The following is a 25,649-nucleotide window of genomic DNA, read 5'->3' as shown; positions in this document are numbered from 1 at the left end:
GCCCTGCTTATAAACGTTTATTTTGGTATTTAGGGGACTCAGACAAGATGTGGGAGATCACAGTTCAGTGTCGCTCTGTGCCTGATGAGGAGAAAATATTTGAACATGAGTTTTCCACATCTCAGATGAGTTCTCTAACTGCTAGCCTATAGAGTCATTCTCTCTCACTAGCCCAGTGCATACTTAATTATTTATACACAGTGGAACAACTTCAACAGGAGAGACTCACATCTGAATATGCCATACTCCAGTAGTCCCTCCTCCCTGTTTTGTGTGGATGTTGGTGCTACTGAATTGGACCTGGCAGGCAAAATAGGTAGGATAATGCCTAATTTCACCTGGTTTGAGGATCCCACTAGGCCTTTGGCATGACAAAGGTACCCGGGCACCTAGATTGAGGCAGTGTATTAATGTTCAAAGGCAGAAATCAAGGTGGCAAGAGGAAATTTAGGCTATGTCTCCATGTATAGTGGTATGTAACATGGGTATAAGTAGCAGTGTAGACAATGAGGCACTGTTTGGATGAGTAAAGACTCCCCATAACCCTACGGTATTCACTCTACAGTGCCTCCCATGTCTCCAATGATACTTTTAGCAGTGTAGTGTCCCCCTGACTCCCTGCTACCAGACCTTTCCCCACTGCTGGAGCCTTTCACTGTGGTAGGGAAAGGCTCCAACAGCTCCTCATGATGGAGAATTTCCTTCTGCCAGAGCCTTTCACTGCTGCTGTAGCTAAACATCACAGGTGGCTGTAGCTTCCCTTTCACTATGGTGCATACACATACCTTACATGCCACTGCAAGAATAGACAATGTCTTAGGTACTAAGGGATTTTATTCACCTCCAGGATTAGGCAGCAGCCAACCAGAGGTTTTGAGGATCTCCGAGGTGCCTACATTTTGGATTTAGTTGCTTTACTTCCATTGTAGGCACTTAAGTCCTTTTGTGGATCTTGGCCTTATTCCCCAAAGCTCAATGTAGAGACACAGATCGGATGATTCATTTAATTCAAGGTCTTCCTCTCTCTCCATACCTTCTTAGTAAATTGTGTTAAATGTAGGTTGCAAGGCATACATCAGGAAAAAAAGACACTGGAATTAAGAATCGAAAGTCTCCTTCCAGCCAGATAATTGATCCATACAAGGCCGCTACATTCACAGGAAGCCTGTTGCTATGTCCCAGTCTCTTGCTACACTCTGATCTATCTGGTTCCTTGTTATGACAACCAGTCTGCATCAGGTTGGAATCCGCTCATTTTCCGTACCCATGTCTCTCCTCTCCAACTGTTAGAAGAATTCAGAAGGTCCCACTGAGCTCTCTGCCAGTCACCACTATTCACCCAAGATTCCTGTAAGTCCAATAAATTGTTCCCTGGGTCAGGGCCCAGGTATCCATGAACAGGTTCATAGGCCAGTTCTCTAAAGCACTTAATAATATGCATAATAGAGATTCCTCCACTGATAATTCTTGAGTGTGATGTGGCAAGACAAATGGACTGCCTAAGCCCAGGGCCCCAAAATTTGCAGTATCCAAAAATTCATAATTCCAAAAAAGATAGAAAATTAACATTAAAAATATCAGTTTCTTTTTAGCAGTGCTGATTTTGTCTAAACACAAAACAGCACATTTGTTTAAAAATAATTCAGTCAACTATGCAGCACCTGGCACACAGTATTTTTAGTGCACAGGGAGCTTGCTGGGATGCTTCAGGGTTCTGAGATGTTCCTTGCCATAAGGCAGTCAAAGTGTTGCCTGGAATTTAACATCATCATTAAGAAAGCACCAATCTCTGGTTGAATGCTGCAACAGATGGAAAAGTTAATATGCAGACTGTTAGTATTGGGCTGGGTGTACCAAATATAATTGTCAAAAATGAAAATGTATCTATATGAAGCAGAGCCTTCCATATGAAAGAAAAAAAGAAGACAAGAAGAAAAGGACAATGGCTTAAAATTGAGACAATTTCCCTGAAGCCTAAACAAGTGAAATTGTGACAAAGGATAAAGTTGTCAAAAACTCTTAAGGCTCATTTTTCAAAATTTAGGCTAGTAAGAGACCTATTTAAAAAGACATACAGAAAATCCCATAGTGAAAATCCCACTATGCACCGTTGTGCCTAAATCCCAGTGGGTGGTATCCATTGAGAGAGACCAGGAATAGTCCCTTAGTAACCTATGGGTATTCAGCTCATGCTCCCCACTGTAATTAATTTGAACAAAAGTGTTGTCAAGCTTAAAAAGAACAATAGTATTGTCGGTATAAGGCCTAAAACTTCCAGAAGCTTCACTAAGCAAGCCTTGTAGAATTAGCTTTAAGAAGCAAGCTTTGCAAAAGGAAACAGTCTTGTGGTCAAAATGCTCTGTTACCAGTTACCACATTATGCTAACTCCTATAAAGTGAGATAAATTGTACACCCCCCTACCCCCCGACCCCAGCTTGTCTAGCCCACATTGACCATATTTAGAACATTTGGCTATTAGACAAACCACAGTCAAGACAATGGGCTATATGCACATAAGTTATCTCCTTGTGCACAATTTATAAAACTAAAACAACAATTGGCTACAAAAAAAAAGTAAGCATAAATTATACAGCCAAAACAACAATTCTAATCACATTAAAGATTTGGTCTAACCTAATTGGTTGACCTGCTTCAAAACATGGCGGGCAAATAAGAATAAATGTGTAAAGGCTCAGGTGTGTGTGTGTGTGTGTGTGTCTTGGTCTAGGATGTTGTTCTCGTTGACCGTCTAACCCACACCCCCTGAACCAAGGAAACCTGAATCACACCGACTATCTGTACCTGGCCAGTGCAAAGAGCGGTCAACTAAAGGGTAAGGTATTCTCGGCAGGGTAAGGTTTTAAAATAAAATAGTCTGGTTGCATGCAAAATAAGGTAACACAGTAAAAAAGTCTGGGTTGCTCAAGCTGTTTTAATGTCAAATTGTATTAACACTATAGTATTAAAAATGGTAGTGTAGGAATAATTTAATCTGAGATTATATCAATGCTGCAGTAATAAAAGTACCTAATGTATGATATTATTTGTACTTTTGCTTGTCTTCCTGATTCAATGCTGGTCTTTAACTTTTCTTTTCCTATTCTGTCTGTGTTGCATTTATAGCCATAAGTCATTAAAACCCTTTCTTGAGGAATAATCAGTAGTTTTAATTTCTTTATGCAGACACCACTTAACCTCATTACATCTTTGTTGGGTGGTGGAAAGCAGCAATCACCCAGGACACCTTTGGGGCCCTGAGGTGTGCCTCCTCCTTTCATTAATCTCCACATCCATGTTTAGCAGATGTTTCAGCCTTCCATTCTATTTTGATATGTACACTTTCCAACTTTTCCTGGGCTGAGACAGCCATATTGAAAACTCCATTTCCGCTCAGTTTTTTTTTCTGATCCTCCTCTAGAACTTTTTAAGCTCTTTCTTCACTAAGACGGCATAGTCTATTAATTTTGTCCTGGAAGTTTTGTCTATCTTTTTCAAAGAGGGAATTCTAAGACTGATTAGCACAGCCCTAAGGGTGATATATACCAGAATTGTTGCAGAAGCCAATTATTTGCTATATATGTACAGTAGGTAAGAATGTAGAAATATTTTGAGCGCTAGTTTTCAACCCCAGCACTAATGAATTAATCACAGAAAATGCCTATTAGTTAACCTGTAGTATAGGCAAACTAATGTTTGTTCATGAAAATGGGCCATTGTGAGCACATATCAGATTAAGTGGCCACCTAAACACCACTTTGGGCATTCAGTTACTGGATTTATGTACACTGATATTAAAGTTTGCTCACATTAAGGGGTTCATGTGATGTGTGCGATTCTCCCGTTGTAAGAAGCACTGAGAATTTTGCCTTTAAAGTTCAGAGGAATAACATGAGGTTCTAAAATCATTTAGACCTCTCTAGTTTGAATTTCTATTTACATTTCATTTATGAAAAGGAGGTTTGACATAGTAGGCTTGTACCTTGTGTGAACAACTGTAGGTATATCAGGAAATGAAGGGACACAATGTTAATTTGGTTGGTTTAAAGTAAAGAAGGAGGTTGTGATTCTCAGGAAATAGAGCCTTGTCAACATGTACTTCTGTTGTTTTGGCCAAACGTATAAAATATATATTTTAGCTATAGCTTCAAAAATGGTTCGGCTATAAAAAGCAAAGAAGTTCTGCTGAAAAGGTGGAGTGCATATTGAACAAAAGCAGGATTTGGAAATCTTTGCTTATAGGATACTGGACTGAATTTAGGCCTGGATGATTCTGCTGAATGAAATAAACCGTTCTATAATTGTTCTAACTTTGTGGAAAATTGCCCAGTTAGCTAGTTAACTGACAGAACAAAATTAACACTAACTCTTTTCAAAATGTCTGACTATTTTGAAATAAACACACGGTCTAATGTTTCTTTTTTGTTAAAAGTGTTGATTTTTTGTAAAGAAATTAATATTGGTTTGGGGTGTTAGCTGGACTCCACTGATAAACATTTTTACCCTTTTTACCTTAAACAATTTTTTTGAATACATATATAAAAATCTTAGAAGATAACTGCATGAAGTGTGCCATATAATTCCTTTAACCCTGGAAAAGAAGTGGTTAAGGAGACAGAAAAATTGCAGAACACTGGCAAGAATCCAAAAATAAAATGCATTTCAAAATATAACATTATAAAAAAGTAAATATCATAACATTCAAGGGGGAAAAGAGAAAATAGGATAATTCCCCAGGAACTTTGCAATTATACATATATAGAAAGAGACTATTGTATCTTTCCAAGTTATGGATAGCTTAATATTTTGAGCTTGTGCATTTTTCCCATCAGAAAGCAAGAAACCCAGAAATGTTTTAGTTCATCCTTTCAGTGGAAATTTTATACACAAGCGGTATTTTAGCAATAGATTTGAAGGAAGAGCCATGTTTTTGACAAGTAGTATATAAAAGTATTTAACAATAACTTATGGGGAAAACTGTGTATTAAAACATTTTATCTTGTAGAATTAGAACATTCTCTGATGTTTGTATAAAAAAAACCATTTAAACCAGTATAGACTGATATACTATCAGGTCACATACTAAGAAACGTTCAAAGGAATACAAATTCAAATTATGATAGATGTATTCTTCTAAATTATGTCTGTACTATGAAAAATGCTGTCTGAGCAGTTTGTATGAAATAACCAACTTGGAATTAGAGTTAGAAATACACAGAAACTATACACAGACTATATTGCATTTCCTTTCACTCCTTTTACCCCCAAAAGAATAGGAAGACCTTGTCCTCAAACCTGTCTGATTGGCTGATGTTGAATGCTAGCAATCAACTGTGGGATTTGGCAGTGATATATCAACTCAACAGTATATTTTAAAACCCTGAGAGTGAATCTGAAATCCTTCTCTTTTAGTGGATCTGTGTAAAAACCAAATTTGATTAAGAAATTTATCCATTGCTCACATAAAACTGTCAAAAGTTTACTAGCTAAATTAAGATTTTTATACATCCAGAAGTGATATTTCTATACTCAACAGCATGTTCTAGGATAAACACTAGGGGCTTCCGCATTTGGATTCAGATTCCTTCACCTTCAAAACCTGTTGCTTTTGGAAATTGTGTCGAAGCATCAGGAGATCAATATTGCCCATGGTTGCTGAGGCACATCTAAAAGGCAAAATACTCCAGTTACTGTACTTGCATAATCTTCTGTATTCCGCTAGCTCTGATATTCACCATATTATTTCTACAAGAGTTCTAAGCCTGCAAATCTCTAAATGAAGTACTGTGCTAAGTAATTGTAATAGGAAAATTCCCTTTATGTCTTTGGATCAAGAATTTAATAGCTTTCATAAATACTGCTATAAGAAGCATTGTGGGCCATTTTTAAAAGGATTTACAATCTAGGGCAACTTCTGAAATGAATTAGAGAATTTTTTTTAGAGTAAATGCTATGGGCAACTTTAAAAGACGTATTCCTTTTTTATGACTCTTTGCAAAATTCAAATGTTATTGGAAGGACATAATGTTTAGATGTAATAGGCACCAATCAATTGTTGAAAATAGGATTACTAGCCTTAAGTTTGTCCCTCTTGAGCTCTGAATTATTTAATTTATTTATTTATATTTTAAATGCCTAAGACTAGGGGCAGAAATTTCATGGCTTAACCCAAGAGATAGTCTGGTCTTCACTCTAACTCTAAGGCTATCAAAAGTGATACTCCCTATAAAATATTATATATTAGTGTTTAGAAACCACATAAAATATATGAAAAAACTTCAGTGTCAGTAAATATGTATTATCACTCCATATCAAACCATAAATGATGACAGTTTGAGAAACGTTGAGTTTATACTTTGGCTAGGTGTCTTGCAAATGAAAAGCTATTTAAGAGCTAAAATCAATTGGCTATATAATACCATGTTTTCTGATGGGAATAATATCGGAAAAGATGACTGGAAGTTGTTTGTTACAATTGTAAAATGAGATTTTACCTCTGGATATTATCAGCCCATACATTCATCATTATAAACTGCTTCATTTTTATTTTATTATATTGATTTACCTTAGCACCCAAGACAGTTTGTCCTCCTACAAAATTCAGAAAACATTGATTTACTTAAATTATTCAATACTTTAGTTTATGGCCATTATGTCATTTAACACTTTAGACAAATCAATGCAACTTTTATAAATTGCCATCTGCATTCAGTAGGTTTTGCTGATGTATTTTGGTGGAATCATTAATTTGGTCTAAGCTGATGTTTTATAAATAACTTATTTTAAAACAATGAGAGTGTGTATATATAGTAAAAGATGCAAATGTTTATGGATAAAGTGAATACTTTAACTTACCCTGAGATACCCTATGCATTAGAATGCAGTTTTAGGCTTGTAACAATATCATTCTCACTTAGCTGAAAGATATACTACTGTATGTTTGTATAAAGCTTTTCTTTCTTTAACTTTAAAAAGTGATCATATATGAAGATTAAACATGTTTTTAGCAGTGTTGTCCATCCTGAGAAGTTTGGAGGAAAGAGATACCAGAAGGAACAATTATTTAGATCAAATACAGTATTAGAAAGATTGTGGGAGTGCTACAGATAAGATTTTATTCAAATGTATCCAGTAGAAACATCACCTAGAGTGTGATAACCCCCATGAGGAAATAAGGCACCAGCACTATGTTCTTGTTGCAGCAGGACAGGCTTGAGACAACTGAATTAATAGAAATTATGAGCCTGATCTTCCATTCTTTGTTCACCTTAATCTCCCCAACAAGTCGCATTAAAGTCAGTGAAAAAGAGTCTGACTGATATGAATAATCTTTGGATCAGGTTCTTACACATCAATGAAGGTTTGAGTGTAGAGGCAATTGGACCTTGCATTTATATATTTTACTACATTTATACTAAAGTTGGGAAATTGTTGAGCATTCAGATCTTATAAATAAAATCATTTCTCTGAGCAGGAAAATTGTACTATTTGTTCAATGAGCTGTTCTTTCTGAAACAATGTAAACTAGTTCCTTGGGAAAAAAGCTTTAAGACCTTTACATCATCCCCATTACTACAGGTTATCAAAACACAATAGTAAATACTGTTTTCTTCATTTTGCAAGAAAAATTAATATCTAGTTTCTACATTATATGCACCCTTAGTGATAGTTTGTTCTGGATTTAGGACTTTTTAGTAAACAGATTTACACAGTAGTTGTGTTATAGAGCTTGTCCACACAATGCAGCAATGCACACTACGGGATATAATTTCTAAAGTGCACTAATTTTTGTTCACGTAGATCCTCCTAGTTTGCTTTACTGTAAAACACTAGGGAAGCGCACATTGCTATTCTGTGTAGACGTGTTCCGAGTATTCCAGTTGCAAATGTAATGATCTAACTAATGTTCTAAAGGAGCAGCTTTGCTAGCTTAGCTATAAGGAGCATGCCATCTGACCAAGTTCACATCACCTCATTTGATAACAGTGGTACATCCCTGTAATGTACTGTAATACATGGCTGCAGGTGATCCTTTAGCTCATAATTCATTTCCTAAGAAGACAAAAAACACTGGCAACTTTTTGAGCAATGGACCCAAGTAATCTGAATTGGAAGCCTTTGTCAGGTTAATGACAACATAATTCTTGATCATTTATAGCTTCTGCGTATTTTATTGTTTTACAGTATTGTTAATTAATCATTAAAATGTTATATTATATTAAATGTATATTTTTACAAAAGGATGGAAACAATTAAACTAAAGCCAGCTACTATTTTAGTGGATGGCAGGATGCATTGTTTCAAATAGGTGAACTCCTGCTCCCTCTCCCATTTGCTGTGGTTCCAGTACATAGGTTGAGGGCTGTACATGAAGAGGGTACACACAGATTCCCACTCCATGATAGACAGTCTGAGTTCTTTGGTAGCCTATTTTCCATGACTAAATATGTGTATAACCAGTGGATCTACAAACTACCAAATCCACTTCCTACAGACCCCATGTGTAGAGATATAGTTCATGGGCTCTTGTAGCCACTATTCAATATTTAAATGAAAAAATATTCACAAAAAAGAAATTATACATGATTAAATTCTGAAGAAATTGCTAATGTGAGACCATTATGTATCACAGAATCATAATTACAGATGCAGCCTATAGTTTTGATTGAGTTGTTGCTTTGTTGTTACATATACCATTCCCATACCAAAGAAACAGATTTAAAAAAACTGACATTTAGGGTGTACTGTTTGAAAGTAGTTATTTCCATCATCTTCCAAAGACATATCTCCATTACCCTCCTTTATTACTAGGCAGGCAGCAGTTGTACAAGAACATTACCAACATGCCATTTTAGTTCATTCTCATCCTTCATTCCCACAAATACAATTGCTATTATTTGCTTCTCCAAGTTAACTGTTCTTTTAGTTCTGCATTCTTGAAGCAAGAATATCAGTCATTAAATTAATCTTTAATGAGATTATTTCAGAATAATCTTATTAGAGATGATCTTATTTCTAGATAGCCTTACATAAAACATTCTCATTAACAGTGCATCAAGATGTCACCTTAGATCAATTTTGTAACAGGAGCTGAGACACATTCATTATATGCTAATCTCCCTTAAACTGAGTTTTGGTTTATATATTGTGTATTAGAAAATTAGTATTTTTGCTTCTGAAAACTGTAAATAAAGCCTTTTCTGGGTGAACTATTATGAATTTAGAGACAAGGTGAGTGAGGTAATATCTTTTATTGGGGAGAGAGACAAGTTTCAAGCTACACAGAGCTCTTCTTCAGGTCTGGAAAAGGTACAAAGAGTGTTGTTTAGCATAAGTAATTAGTACATATTCTAAGAGACCATTTAAGGTGAAGTGCCCATTAACACCCATGTAACTGTTGGACAAAAAAGGGGTGAGTGGGTTACAGATTGTTTAATAAGCTATAAATCCAGTGTCTTTATTAAGACCATGATTTTTAGCGTCTAGCAAATTAAAGCTTTTGAAAGTGTTGTTCAGGTTTTATTTAAGGATGAGGACTGATAGGTCAGATATAAGTGTTTGCTTTGTGAAAAGTGTTAGCAAGTTTTTGTCTTTTATCATTTTCCTGTGTGAGTTCACTCAAGACTGTAATGATTGTCCGGTTTCATCCACATAGTTGCTATTGAGCCATTTAGTGCACTGGAGGAGGTACACCACATGTTGTGATAGGTTTGTGTAGGATCCATGGATTTTGAAAGGTGTGTTGTGTGGGGTATTGATCATTGTAGTATGGAGATATGTCTGCAGGTCTTGCATCTGTTGTTTTAGCAGGGTCTGGTGCTGCTTTAGTTGAGGTGTCCTGGTCTGGGGGGAACATGCTTCTGATGATGAGCTTGGAGAAGTTGTGGGGTTGTTTGAAGGCCAGAAGATGGGTCCAGGAAAGATTTCTTTCAGGCTTGGTTCCTCATCAAGTATGGGTTCCAGTCTGACATTACCCTCTATGGTTTCCAGATTGGAGTGGGAGATGACTATTAGGGATGTTAAAGGGGGTTTATTTCTATATTGAATAAGGTTCTTTCAGGATATTTGAGTGGCCTGTTCCATGTATTTAATAGTGACACTCTGAGTACCTTTCCCAGACCCAAGTAAGAGCTCTGTGTAGCTCACAAGCTTGTCTCTCTTACCCACCTTGTATCTCTAATATACTGGGAATGACACAGTTACAACAATACTGCATACATTTTATTAACTTGAAATTCAAGCATGGGAGCTAAAGCAGTGCATAACCATAAGTTTCAACCTTCAAAAAGTCTCATATTTGATATATATCTTCAAATGGCTTCAGTTTTTGCTAACCATATTCTTTCTCTCTTGCTCCCGTCACCCCACTCATTACTGTAGTAACTAGTAGAAGCATCTCACAGTAATGTTTGGATGCATACAAAAACATTAAGCTTCCTAGCTCATTACTGAGTGTCTCTGCTCCTGAAAAGATGATTCAAAGTGCAAAGAGTCAGCCTCATCTAATAGCAGGATGAACAGGCACCCATGCTAGCACCTGGCCAAAAGAGGTCCACTGTGTAATCTATAATTAGTGACCAGTTACAGATGGTGATACTGCAGATCAGGAAAGGACAGCACTATATGTAGCTACAGTTGCGTTTTCTGTATACTGCAACTTTAAATACAAAAAGCTGCTTGACTACCTGTCTGCTGGAGGAGGGTAGGGCTATGGTTAGATTCAAGATGGGGGAAATGAAGGCTGATACAGAGAAGGTAAAAAAAAAATTCCTCTATGGTCAGGGTTCCCAAACTTGGTTCGCGGCTTGTTCAGGGTGAGCCCCTGGTGGGCCATGAGACGCTTTATTTACCTGAGTGTCTGCAGGTACTGCCGTTCACAGCTCCCAATGGCCACAGTTCACAGTTTCCACATAGCCTCTTCAGGGGCTGGTGTGGGGGAACAGGACATTCGAGGAACCACCCTATCATCAGTAGCTCTCTTTTGTACTGAGAGGAGGACTCCAGCTCAGACAACTCAGCTGGCTTTAACCATGATAGTATCATTCAGGGAGAGAAGTAGAGCCTGAGGCAGGTAGTTCCCAAGCCAATTAGAGTTTTATAGATCAAAAACAACATCCGATTTCCAGGTTGACTTTTTAATAGGCACTCACTGTAGGTCACAGAACACTGGTGATATGTTCATACTGAGAAACTGCTTAACAGGAGACCTGTTCTATTCTGCATCATTCAGTTTCTGAATAGATTTACATGTAGCACCAGTAATCCTGATCCCTGAATAGCAGCAACAAGTTCCACATCAGAGAGGAAAAAATGCTACAATCCAGCTAGAAGGCCAATTCCATAACAATAATCTAAAAGCGCTAAGGCACTAGAAAAGGTTCAGAAAAGGGCAACTAAAATGATTAGGGGTTTGGAGAGGGTCCCATATGAGGAAAGATTAAAGAGGCTAGGATTCTTCAGCTTGGAAAAGAGAAGATTAAGGGGGGATATGATAGAGGTATATAAAATCATGAGTGATGTTGAAAAAGTGGATAAGGAAAAGTTATTTACTTATTCCCATAATACAAGAACTAGGGGTCACCAAATGAAATTAATAGGCAGCAGGTTTAAAACAAATAAAAGGAAGTTCTTCTTCATGCAGTGCACAGTCAACTTGTGGAACTCCTTACCTGAGGAGGTTGTGAAGGCTAGGACTATAACAATGTTTAAAAGAGGACTGGATAAATTCATGGTGGCTAAGTCCATAAATGGCTATTAGCTAGGATGGGTAAGAATGGTGTCCCAAACTCTGTTCGTCAGAAGATGGAGATGGATGGCAGGAGAATGATCACTTGATCATTGCCTGTTAGGTTCACTCCCTCTGGGGCACCTGGCATTGGCCACTGTCGGTAGACAGATACTGGGCTAGATGGACCTTTGGCCGGTACGGCCGTTCTTATGTTCTTATGGATCCAAAGACATTCATCCCCACATTGCAAACACTGGTGACCAATGGCAGACTCCCCGTGAAAGCAGTTCTATTGAAATTAAGGGAAATGCTTATATGACTAGGTGTGGCTGGACTGGAACCTCAAATTGTAAAAAGAACTGTCTGCATATGAATTATAATACCTTTCAATTTGAAAAGCAATTATACATTAAATACAAAAAACTGTTAGTGAGGATTACAAGATTTGTTTTAAATAGCATTCACCAAATTAGTTTCAGAAACATTTTGTAATGAAAATTACCTATCTGATTTCAGCATACTGCACTGAAATTTCACTTCAAAATATCTGTGAAATTTCAAATGTTAATTTGAACAGACCAGAAAACCAAACTTGCATTATTTTAGAGAAACAATTATGGTAAATGGAGAGTTGCATAAAATGTTTGAAATAATGGTTAAAATGTAACTGAGCTTTACTTATAATATTGTTCATGAGCATAGTTATATTAAAGGGTTTAGGATTAGATTGCCACAAATCTTACTCAGCAGTGCAAGGGAGTGAGGGGGAGTTAGGTCACCCTCTTTGGCCTGTCCAGATTCTGACTCTGACTGTGGAAGGAGAACAGGGACTACTTGTCCAATGCTGTCTCTTGTGAACAAGGGAATTAAAAACTGGGAAGAGCTGTTATTTCCCTAGTCCCACTCACCAGCCAGAATAACTGGTCAGTTGTACAGTGGGGAATAAAGCTGTCCCACAGAAATGGGGGAAAGAGATTAATTTACTTACCTCACACCCTGCAGCACTGGAGAAGGAAGAAAGAAATTGGGACTCTGAGGGCAAGTCTACATTACAGAACTACTTCGATGCAGCTGCAACAATGCAGCTGTGCCGCTGTAGCACATTTGGTGAAGATGTGCTATGCCGACAGGAGAGTGCTCTCCATATAATCAGAGATATTGGACTCAGAAAAGTCTTTTTAGATCATCTACTTCATCCCCTTCTGAGCACCCTATTTCTTATAGTATGTTTTCTGGTGTTTTATTAAACTTTTCTTTTGGCTACAAAAATAGCACAAGTATGAGAGGATAATATGGCTCTTAGTTCAAACATTCATAAAAACTAAGTGCAATAATTTGTTATGTTTTGTTTACCCAAGAACTGCTCATTTTCCTTCTGGCAATTCTGGGGTAAAAGCTATTTCCTGCATAAGAGTATGTGTGTAGGTTACTCATATGAAGAAAAATACCAAAAACACCCATTTTGATTGCTGTAGAAACAACACTATTTGAGATTAGTTTGTTGTTACTTTTTGTATAGGAAGGATGAATCACAGCATTTGTACTTTAAAAGTTTCTTCTATTCTGAAAATTTCTACCAATCTGAGAGATATCCCCTATGTGTCAAATAGGAAATACTGCTGGAATCAGTAATAACTCTCTAAAAATGGATTACACTTCAAGTGCAACCATAGCTGCAGATGCTTTGGTATTCCCACTCTTGTGCTATGCTGTAATACCATTTGAAGAGTATTAAAGAATATGAGTAAGGATTCTGATCTGCACAAAGTTGCACCGGCACAGGCTACGGAGGGACTGCACAGCAGCTGGAGCTCCGATGTGGAATTCTAGCTGAGTCAGCCATGATTCTTCATGTCATTTCCCAGGATACATTAAATGGTAACTTAGCCAATTTGTAGAGGGTTCGCTGTGGTTCTCACTCTATTTCCAAACAGTTCTGCTTGTTGATGTAGTTGTACAGGGCCACAGCTTACTTTTAGATAAAACAGTACCAAAGCCTGTGCTAGCAGGAAATCACCGCATTCCCAATGGGATCCTGGTCTATATAGAGCCACAAGGTGGGGGGAATGAGGAACAGTTCTTCATGCACCCATATAAGGTCCAGCTGGAATCTATGCATTTACTAGTAACATATTCAAACAAATGTTTCAGATATTAAAAATAACTAAATCCTGCTTATTTCTAGAGAAGTCAATGAGACAATTCAGGCAATTAAGGCAAGTGGGGATAGCTCTACAGTCCTTTCTATTCATTCATTGCATCCGTATTTTGGATGCTATTTCAAAGAATGTTTCCGTCTTAGATGGTGTAGCGGGTAGGTTACCCGCTCCTGCCCTGAGGGGTTTAAAAAGCGGCCTGCGAGGGCCTGAAAGCTGCAGCTCTAAAAGCTGGGCTGATTGGGGAAGCGGCCGCAGCTGGGCCACACCCTAATCAGGCCACAGCTGACCTGTATAAAAAGGCCAGGGAAGCCAGGAGTAAACAGTCTTCCTCTGCCTTTAGAGGGAGAAGGGCCTGGCTGCAGGGAGCTAGATAGAGGGTACCTGAGTTGAGCAGGGCTGGGGAAAGGCAGAGGAGCTGGGGAGCTCCTGCCTGGAAAGCCCCAGGCTGTGGCCTAGCATTAGGCCAAGAGGTACTGGGGGCTGCAGAGGGCAGCCCAGGGGTAGGCAAAGGCAGCAGGTCCAAACCTCTTTGCCTATGATGAGTGGCTGATACTGCAGTGTGCCCCAGTGAACAGGGGCTAGATGGAGACTAGGCAGTAGCAATATACTGAGGCAAAGTGGGGATAGTGGGTTGGGGGTTCCCCAGGGAGGGGAGACCCAGATTGGTGGGGTACAGCCAGGAGGCAGCACCCCAGTTAAAAGGGCACTGGGGTCCAGGGAGGGACACAGGGGGCCAAGAGGACAGGTGGATCACCGGCCTGCGGAGGGCGCTCCTGATGCTGGAATGAGCTAATTCCCTGAGAAACCAGCAGGAGATGCCGCAGGGCTGAGGCCACACGTCTACAGATGGTTTCTCATGTATATATTCACTTTTCAGAGAATGTTTAAGCTCCTATCTTACATTTGCCAAATCCTAATATATCAGTCCCAGACATGCACAATTTTCTATCAGAATCAAAAGAAACACATGCAAGATATTTTGTATGCTAAAAAAATCCCAGGTTCACCTAGGGGATAAAAAAGTAAAATAAAATAAAAGCTGGGGACCATGTTTGCAAATCAACTATGAGCTTACTAGTCCCATGCTTTATTTATTTCTCTTTTAAGTAGCTTTCACTATGTTATTTTAATACTTTCCCTGACTAGTGGTGGGATACTATATATGGCTTGCTGTGGATTATAATTATGGGGAAAGAATCATATATATCACCATCTACTTTTTTTTTTTTTTAAATCACCATTTAAAAAATCAATAAATAGTGGAACCTACCAAGATAAAACCATACAGTACATCATCATTATGGTCCTTTTCCATGAAAATTTTAAAAGGGAGCAGTCTAAAAGGAGTTAACAGCAATGTGCCTAAGCCATTAAAACTGTTACTTTTGATTTATGTTTTAACACATTTACATGAGAACTAGAGAATGGATTATTCTTTGTTTGAAGTATAAAGAAATGCAGAAAATTTTAGAAAGATATATTGTGCTCCAGGAAGAAACTTATACCACCTCCTTTCACCTCTATTGTAATAATATCTAACTTGTCTTTTTTATTCAAGTATAATCACTGTTACATGAGTGAAAAATAACTTTGAACACATTTCCTTGTGCTCACAGGATAATTTAATTTATGAAATCTAGCACTGGAGCATTTCTTTACTCTATACAGAAATGAATGTGTTACTGTCATGTATCTGTGTATTTCTTCTGATTTTTGATAAGGGCCTGCCAATATCTTCCCATTGAAACCAAGATTTTCTTGAAGCATTTTCAAATGACTTCTAAAATAATATTTCTTCTGTGATTCCGTTCCTGCAGAACACTTGATAATCACAGTCTGCAGACATCTCACAGGAATAAGTGCTCCAGTGGATTCACGGTACAAGTGTTTTTACTCCAGAGCTTGATTGTCAAACATAAAAGATAAACTTTACAGCAATATGGTAGATATAAGCCAATGAAGGCATGTAAACTTAAATGTGATTTTTCTTATAGTTCTGTGTAATATTTAGGAATGACTGCAATCTTATGTACATTAGGTTTACTAGTTCACAGATACTTGTATACTCTGAATTTCCCAAATGATAATGTGAACAGAAACATGACCCTGAAATCCATTTGCTCTCACAAGAGACGTTTTAATTAACAGTCACATCTGTGCAAAAATGCTATATTTTGCAAAGTTAGCAACAACTTAAACCACATTATTAAATTATGAAAAAAAGGACAAGTCTCAATGGATCAGTTTAACGTTTCAAAAACTAGTGTACAACAATATTCCTTTCCTCCAGAGTCTGAGGCTGAAATGCCAAAAATTTATGTAATGATGTAATTAAATATTTAATAGTATAATATTTTGAGCACCTTTCCAACATAAATGACATTAAAAATTAACCTGTTTAAACTGTTAAAGGTTATCTGAGCAAATTCCATTAGAATATGCTTTCAAAGCTAATTAAAGATGACACAATATTAGAAGATGCCTTTTCTGAGAAGACTAAATTAATGTATTGACTAAAAAAATTTAAAAAATGAAGATCAAATGGAACAGCTCAATTCTGTCTGAAGTCTTTTGTTGGATTGTTGGCTAAGATTATGAAACATCGTTTAGTTAGTAACATGATACTATTGATCCTGTAGAATCCTAATCAGAGTCTAGGTACAATCCCAGGCAAATTACGTTGTTAAGTCAAAGTAAAGGTTGTAAACAGTTGTAACAGCTGTCAAATATATAAAGGGACATTGCCAACCTGAAATAAGCCCCAAAATCAGCCTTTGGAAAGATTTTCCCTCCTAAAACTTTTTAATAAAATAAAAGTTTCCATGTATTTATTTTAAATAAATCCCACTGAAAACATTACCCCTCCTCCCCCCACCCGAAATCCTATCTTTGTAGTGTATGTAACCAAAACACAAATATTGATGAGGACTGTGTGCCTGCCACAAGTCCACCTAGAATGCACAGGGCTGCCAGGGACAGAGTTCTCTTCCCCACTACATCAGGGTGCTTCATACCAGTGGGCTCTGATGATGGGCAGCACAATCTGTTGCCACTGCAGAAATATTTTCCTTTGGAAAGACAAACAGCAGCTCTAAGCACAATTCAGGATTCTCTTGCCTGGCTCCATGGGGCTGGCAATGGTGAGCAGGAGCCCATAAGACTAGGAAGCAACCCCCCCACATCCTCTCTACTGGATGGAGGAGGAGAAAGATGAGATGCCCCTTACCAGGAAGGAATATACCGTAAGCACCCACGCTGGGAACTCCTCATAGGATATTAAAGACAGATGGTGTTGCTGGTTGGTAGGGTATATCTTTCTGAGATATTTTAAAGGCCTATATCATCCTGGTATCTAAGCAATGACACTGGGACCAATTAAAATAAATAAAACAAGAGATCTCAGATTTTATCCTCTGCCAGAGTTGTGCTCAAATCAGGAGAAAGAGGCAGATGGTTACTGATTCTGAGGATAGCCCCCAAACAACATAAAGCAGTAGTAGGGGAGCTCTAATTTACACCACTGGACTATGGTGCTTAGCTTCACCACCCACCCCCACCAAGTGATGTAGGAACCAGCAAGAGCACAGATGCCCCAGCAGAGAGTTCATCTTTGCCAGAGGATTTCTGTGATGGTGATTTTTGTCCGTATGATGGCTCTTTAATGCCATCTGAGTGGCACAATGGTGCTGATAACCCACATTCTCTTTTTCAACTATTTTATTCTAATTGAAATAATCTTAAAGATTTGCTGATATTCATGCATTTAATCAATGTAAAGTCATTTCCTAGGGGAGAGAGTGCATGTGGGTTCCACGGTGGTGTGATGTTACCATGCTAGTGCACATAAGCAGCAAGTACCAGGATATACCCACAAGCACCCTTAATCTGTACGGAAATAGCATATGAAAACAACACTGTAGAAAGAAAAATCCAATTTGAAAACTAATTTCACTGAGATTTCAAAGGTATTATTTGTAACATACAGGAATATTTATTATAAACTTGAGTTTTAAGATGACAGTGTTCTGCTCAGGGAAAAAATCTTTATGAGAACATTGTACAATGAACTTTCTCAAAAATTGCAAGCTATAGTTATCATTCTGATTGTGCTTAATTTTAAAGCACAAAAGTAATCCTATTTACTTCAATCAGACTATTCACACATGCTTAACTTTAAGCATGAATAGCCCTATTAAAGTAAATACGATTACTTAGGTAATTGAAGTTAGGTATGTGCATATATATTTTCAAGATGAGGTTCAATTATTATTTGCATAGTTATAGGACACACAAAGTGCCACATGATATATAACATATTGAAAGGCATGATCACTAGCCCAAAGAGCAAGACCCAAAGATAGACAAACGGATGAAAGATGTGAGAATTCATCACAAAAACACAAGAGACCATTGGTTCTGGTCATCCCGTGTCCTACCCACAATAGTGGCCCATACTTTATGTTTCATTTTTATGTAGCCAAATAAACCTGTCTTATTTTATCAGAAATTTGGTCACAGCTGAGGCTTGGTTAGGTAGACATGTGACTTGCTAAGCTCCAATTCATTGTTACATTGGGGAGATACAGATCTCTTAGCAAAAAGGAATTGTCCTGAGCAATTGTCTTCTATCTGATTTCCTTACTTGGGGGGATCCAAAAGCCTCTGTTCTTTGAGAATTACTTATGTCTGTAAAGGTGGCAGGAATAGTTTTGTTGAGCAGTCAGTCTGTGATTACTTATTCATTTCTGAACTCACTGATGCTGTGAAGAACTGCATTGCTTCTGGATAGAATTGACTCGTAGTTTATGGTTGTTCTATTAGTGGAGACTGAGAGGCAGAGTTAAGGCTGGTGGGGTGGCAAGAAGTGATAATTTTATATGCTCATATTGACTTTCTTGTTTAATGTAATCTTCACTTTAAGTTTCCAGACATTTTAACATGCCTTTTTTAGTAAACCACTTTTCTTTTTTTAGTTTTTTTCAATTAAGTAAATGATAAATATTTACACCTTTAGTGTTACCTGAAAATTCCTTGACTTAATACATGTTTAAGAACTGCTCACTGACAGGAAATCTTGTGCTGCTTGCAGGTTGCACAGCGACTCTGGGGGTCCTTGGAAGCTCTGTAGTAACAAATAAAACTCTGTTGTTCTCCAGAGCACCCAGCACTTCCCTATCCTCTTCTTTCCTTCTGGTCCCCAGCCACCTTTGTGCCCTGTGGCTATGTGTCTCCTTGCTTCCCACTCTCCCCATCATGAAGGCCCAAATGGAGAAGTGAAGTTAAAAACTTGATTTAGCAGACGTATAGGAGGATCCATCTTTAGATTGCTAGATGAGACCCATTTCCTCACCAAACCAGATCCCGCTATGCACAATGTTTCTCTGTCTCTTTTCTCTTTCCTTCAGAGACTTTTACCTCTTTTGGTCATTCCCTCCTGGTCCCCAACCCCCTTTTCCCCATTCTCCTCAGACCATCTTCCCATCTGCCAGTGTGGTTGTCTCTCTCCAGTACCTACATATCTCCCAAATGTCTTTTCTTATTTACTTCAAATAAGTTTCCAGAAAAATTCTCTCTTTCCATAAGTAAATTTTCAGGTGGACTTAAACTGCAGTGAAGTTGAGAGGGGGGAAAGCAGTCAAAATCAGGCTTTTAATTGAATTCAAATTTAAAGTAGTAGATAGACGAGTCTTGTCTCTCCGTAATACTGTTTTAATCATCATTTGAACCAAATATCTGCAGTTTTAGGACCCAATCCTTCATACACTACTGATCATAGCACCACACTCAAGAGTAAGTGTTTCCAGGACTAGGCTATTATGTAGCACAAGAATCATTCCCCCTGTCTTTGTCTATATTTTTCTTGCCTTTCTTGCAATTGCTCATAATTTATCTCCATATCTGATACCACCCTGTTCACATTTAAGATTTTAAGTATATTTCTTGTAAGTCATTTTCTACTACCAAATCTTGTCTTTCTAATATTTTTTAAATAGAAAAGGCTTGTATTGTCCTATGTTAACATTTACCTAGGAGCTGCATTCTAGGCTGGCAAAGAACTCTCCTTTTATTAAGTAAACTCTTTTGTGTTTGTAACCATGTTATATTAATAATTTATTAGAAAACATGTCAAGTCTTAGTCCACCAGAAACATAATGAGCTTCACTTCAGGGATCAGTGTAGGTCTTGCCTAAGGGAAACTCAATTCTTTGAACAAGACAGCAGACCTATTGATTTCATGTTCAAGACTCCAAAAATTTCACTGAATATGATGTTGAAACATTGTGTGAGGCCCAACTTTTAATGGAACACTCAAATTAGGATTAATCAGAAGATCAAGGAAAGAAAATATAGAACCTTAATTACCCCATAAATTACATGGGTGTGACTCCCATTCACTTCAATGGGAGTAATCCACATAAAATGGGTGGGATAATAAGTGGTTTTCATTGCAAGGCCACTTTTCTTTTAAAATAGTTGTGTGGACTCTGGATAAAAAGGAGTTTTTATTTTGTGTGCTTTTTTAATATCAATGAATAGTAAAATATATTTACTGTGTGTTTTGCAATGATTGGCCAATTTTACAAAGATGTAGAATATTTGAAAACATATACATAATTCCTCTTTGATTGTTATTATTTGTAACACTCAAGCTGCACAGAGTATCTCTGTTATTACCTAATTCTCATCCTCCAATTGGAAGTCTAACAAACCAGCCTGGGCTCAAACAACACAGGACCACATCCCTGCCCAAATGTCTGCACATTGTGGGCCCAGTGGGGCAGAGGGCAATGAGGAGCTCTACAGAAGTTTCATGGAGCTGAAGAAATAAGCAAGCTCATGCAAACAAGAGCCCGATCTCCAAGGGACATTCAGTGGATCTTGCCTCTTTTCTCTCTCTTGCACTGCAGTAGCAATGTGGTGCAGCCATGAGGGAGAAAGACAGGTTTGGGAAGTGATGACTAACCAGCCTCCAGTGGAGGGAGGGTCTTGGAGCTTAGTAGTGAAGAAGCAATCATGCCCCCTTTATCTGATTCCTTTTCTTTGGGGGGAAAGGAGGCCTGGGATGGGGAGGGGGGAGAGTTTCAACTTACCTGGGTGACTCTCTTCTCTCACTTTGTGAGCTGTAGTGGTTAGATTCAAGGCCATAGAAGATTAATCTGAATCCTAGAGAATAATAAATGTATGTTAAATAAATAGCATGGAATTATAGATATACAGATTCCCAGGCAAATCTGATTGCTTTTTTTCACATACTATAAAATTAAGAGATGAGGGGAATGTGACCGGTTGGATCACAGAAACCCCCTTGGGGCTGCCAACTGATGTGCTAAGACTACTTCTGCCCCTGATTTCCCTGCCAGCTTGGGACTCCAGCACCCTGTGTTACTGAGACAGACATGCCACTCTGCTCCAACACACACCCAGGGTCTGGACCACATGCCCCAAAGCTGCAGACTTAATTGAAAGCAGCTTAAGTGTTCCGGTCTTTAACACTCAGATGCCCAACTCCCAATGGGGTCCAAACCCCAAATAAATCTGTTTTACCCTGAATGAAGCTTATACAGGGTAAAGTCATAAATTGTTCGCCCTCTATAACACTGATAAAGAGATATGCACAGCTGTTTGCCCCCTGATGTATTAACACCTACTCTGGGTTAATTAATAAGTAAAAAGTGATTTTATTAAATACAGAAAGTAGGATTTAAGTTGTTCCAAGTAATAGCAGACAGAACAAAGTGAATTACCAAGCAAAATAAAATAAAACATGCAAGCCTAGTACAATAATAAAACTGAATACAGATAAATCTCACCCTCAGAGATGTTTCAATACATTTCTTTCACAGACTGGATGCCTTCCTAGTCTGAGCCCAGTCCTTTCCCCTGGTACAGTTCTTGCTAGTTCCAGCTCAGGTAGTAGTTAGGGGATTTCTCATGATGGCCGCCCCCCTTTGTTCTGTTCCACCCTCTTATATATCTTTTGCATAAGGCGGGAATCCTTTGTCCCTCTCTGGGTTCCCACCCCTCCTTCTCAATGGAAAAAACACTATGTTAAAGATGGATTCTAGTTCAGGTGACATGATCACATGTCACTGTAAGACCCCAAGCCTTCATTCCTCCCAGCCTGACTCACAGGAAGGCCTGCTTGCAAACAGAGCCATCCACAGTCAATTATCCTGGTTGATGGGAGCCATCAAGATTCCAAACCACCATTAATGGCCCACACTTTGCATAACTACAAAAGGACCTCAGAGTTATATTTCATATTTCTAGTTTCAGATACAAGAATGATACATTTATACAAATAGGATGACCACACTCAGTAGATTATAAGCTTTGTAATGATACCTTACAAGAGACCTTTTGCATGAAGCATATTTTAGTTAGATTATATTCACACTCATCAGAATACTTTCATAAAATCATACAGAGTGCAACGTCACAGGGAGAACACCAAGTAAGTAATATATTTGGATTTTAGAAAAGCAATTGTAGGATAGGTGAGGCCACTGTAAAGTTTCTTCTGTGACAGTGAGGGGCTTGCATGTCTTCAGATTTTAGACCAAACATTCTATTAAATATAAACTGAATCAGGAATTAACTGTATTTAGGACTCTTTAAATGGAGACCTCTTGAATGTGCTGTCCTATGGGGATTTACCTCAGAACTGCCATGTAGATAACAGATATATTAGAAATGCTGTGACCTTCCTGCAGATTCATCAAATGATGAGCATCTCACAGGGGATTCTTCTTCCCCCACCCCCAGTACTTTAAGTGCTGTTATTCTTTTCTTAGACAACATTTAACAGTATTGCAGGTGCTACCAGAAACATCTAGAGTAAAATGTAAATACAACACATGCTATGAATGAAAAACGGAAATCAGCAGCAACGTGACATATTCTCTTTCCATTTGTGTAATGGTTTCAGAAACTATTTGGAGTGCAAATGTGTAGCCAAAACTTAGAACAAGAAAAAACTGACAAACACTAATAAGCCCCCATTCAATTTATGCAAAATCTAGAGGATGTTTATTTGCTTTTTGAATGCCACTTACATGACTCATGATGCCAACATTCGCTTCTTACTTTATTCTTGTATCTATGTGGTCTTTGGTAGATTTTGAAGGATAATTCTCAGATGTAAATAGCCAGGCTGCTATCTTCTTTTAGTTAAGTTCACCCTGCCATAATCCACCCTATATGAAATAAATTCTATATATGCACACCACATTTTTAAAAACATCAGTTAACAAATGCTCTTATCATGGATTCATAGCTTCCAAGGTGAGACAGGACCATTGTGATTTTCTAGTCTAAACTCCTGTATAACACAGGTCATAGAACTTCCCCAAAATTATTCTTAGATCATATTTTAATGTGTTTTTTCAAGTTGTAATTTGTTAATTTATAACTTGCTGTTAAGACTGCTATGATAAAAAAAATGACACATGGCTATATCATCGTGACATAATCAGATATGGCCTAGTAGAATATGGTGATACACACCAGCACATTCAAGACTAATTACTCCTCCTCTCTTGTTCGGATTCAGTACCTGCCAAGTACTTGTGTAACAATCATTCACATCTGTTTTAGAGATACAAGTACCTTAGTTAGCATTACAGGTAGTAAATTACACAGTCTACTATCAGGCTGACTAATGGATGTTCTGCTAAACCATCTGGCATGTCTCAACTAAAAAGGATTCCTGTTTTTTCAAATGGAAAAAGCCTTTCAGAAAGTCAATCCATCATAGCAGAGCTCAAAGAATCTCTGAGCTCCTAACTACTGTATCACCACTCTTCTCATATTCTTTATATTTATTGCCTCCTAACATTCCCAGTAACTCTTAGCTTTTTTATTTTTTTGCCTATGATCCCCTGATGGAAATCATTGAAAGAAAGGAAAATTTGCTAGTACAGGCAAGATATTTTTTACATGTTTTCTTCCTTTCAAATTGTGAACCAAGAATATAGGCTGATGTAGATTGCTGTCAAAGAACTTCAGTTAATTGTCTTTTTATTTGTAAATAGTTTGTAAAAGTTGAATCAAATGTCGCCCTAAAACATGAGCACTGTGACGCAGTCTGAAGAAGTATCACCCATATGTTCAGCTATTTGGGTAAACCTATATTTTTTTAAAATGTTTGCTACTAAAGTCACTAAGAAGTTCATAATAAATTAATACATTTTCCTTTTTTGATTGGTTAGAAATAATTACACAAACATGGTTTTACATTAACAAATTTAACAATAAATAAAAATCCCCTCTTGTATATCTGAAAAGTTCTACCCTATATCTTTAAAACATGTCTATCTCTATTTTCCTTTGCTTTGTGAATGCTAGCTCTGCCATGACAGTATCTGTATCTTTGAAAGGAGAAGGAAAAGGATTTCAGGACAGGGGAAGACACCAGATTGGGGGAAGTAGAGGAGGCAGAGCGAGAGAATCTGTCTCTGGCCTGGAATAGACTATGAGTTAAAGGTGTGATGTTAGAACACATTAACTAATATATTCTGATTTATTTGAAATGTCCAGAGTAGACAAGACAGTGCATACTTTAATAAATTCTAAGCTAGTCACATTAAATTCTAAGCTCCTCCCTAAGTTTTAACACATCTAAATACATGTTAAGGGCAATATGCTTTGACTACATTACACTTTTCAAACAAATCTTTTATATTAGTCTATATAAGAAGTATCTAGCTATATTTTCAGAGCAGCAAGAGGGAGTCCTCCAGCTGCTGAGGCTTTGTGTTTCAGGGCTTCTGGCCTGAACTGTACTGAAAGGGCGCAGAGGTGATAGCATTTGGGATTTTAATTTAGGAGTCCCTCCTCCTTTAGAGTTGCATTTTTTTCCTATCCAGATCCAAAGATACAAACGCTAAAATTTTCATTGTGAGGATGGTGAAAAATGGTTCTGATTCTTATTCATTTGTACTTTGAGCGAAGAGAATCAAAACTGGTTTTGTTTTTTCAAAATTGTAATCAAACAATGGTCTTCTGGATGCTAGGATGTGTTTATCTAACACCCAAAATTCAGGGAAGAGGTTCTAAATAACTAGTTTCAAATTTTGTTTAATTTCATTTTTAACATTTTACATATCTTATCTGAGTCTATTTCTACCAGTTACATAATTAGTTTTCCACACACACTGTAAATACTAAATATCAAACACATTTTAATGGCCTTACATTACTTCATTGAATTATCATTCCAACAACTGACTGTGTTTTTCAGTGGTCCACTGTTTTGTGATCTTCATGGATTATTAATCATTTTGTTCCCTGAGACCCAGACTCTATCATGGCCAGAAACACCAGATCATCATGTCCCCTACCTTCAGTTGCAGAACTTACTTTAGTCAGCCAGGCCCTTGTTATCTTTACTTTTGCATATTGACTTCATTTTGATTTACCTCTGCAAAGCAATGGGATGTTCCAGCCAGAGCTGATGGTAGCTGCCTACTCCTCCAAGGGAAGTAGGCTGGCAAGGACATATACCTGTGTTATGTTCTGGGCATTAGTTGTCAATTGATGACATAGGGGCTCAGCTCTCATAGTAATGGCATCATAATAGAGCCTGTATGGATGGAGAGATATTAACTGAATTTCAAGATGCTCATTGCTAGCTACAAAGCCCCTTCATTTACAGCCTAGACCCAAGCTAATAACAAGACCACCAACCAAATCTGACATGCCATATGTTCTATGAAAGAAATGACTGTCTCAAGGATGAGGAACAAATGTGGTAGAGAGTCAG

At 37.8% G+C, this 25,649-nt stretch overlaps 1 long non-coding RNA gene across 7 annotated transcripts in view; it reads right to left on the bottom strand.

Annotated features, from left to right (window-relative positions):
* Nucleotides 1-25,395, bottom strand: part of LOC123371880 — a 32,008-nt gene extending 6,613 nt beyond the window's left edge. Inside the window, exons 1-7 of one of the 7 annotated variants that reach the window (XR_006579984.1) lie at nt 25,306-25,395; nt 22,942-23,082; nt 20,977-21,049; nt 18,906-19,007; nt 6,564-6,589; nt 5,589-5,664; nt 1,015-1,283 (exon numbers count right to left, since the gene is read on the bottom strand). This is a non-coding gene — a long non-coding RNA (uncharacterized LOC123371880). Of the gene's footprint in view, nt 1-1,014; nt 1,284-5,588; nt 5,665-6,563; nt 6,590-18,905; nt 19,008-20,976; nt 21,050-22,941; nt 23,099-25,227 lie in introns of those variants that run through there. The other 6 variants (XR_006579982.1, XR_006579981.1, XR_006579983.1 and 3 more) reach the window with 6 other exon arrangements.
* Between the last annotated feature and the right edge of the window lie 254 nt (nt 25,396-25,649).

This window comes from Mauremys mutica, chromosome 5 (genome assembly GCF_020497125.1).
Source record: "Mauremys mutica isolate MM-2020 ecotype Southern chromosome 5, ASM2049712v1, whole genome shotgun sequence".
NCBI lineage: Eukaryota > Metazoa > Chordata > Testudines > Geoemydidae > Mauremys > Mauremys mutica.
The sequence above is the reverse complement of the archived record's forward strand: the minus strand, read 5'-3'. Positions and strand labels throughout refer to the sequence as shown.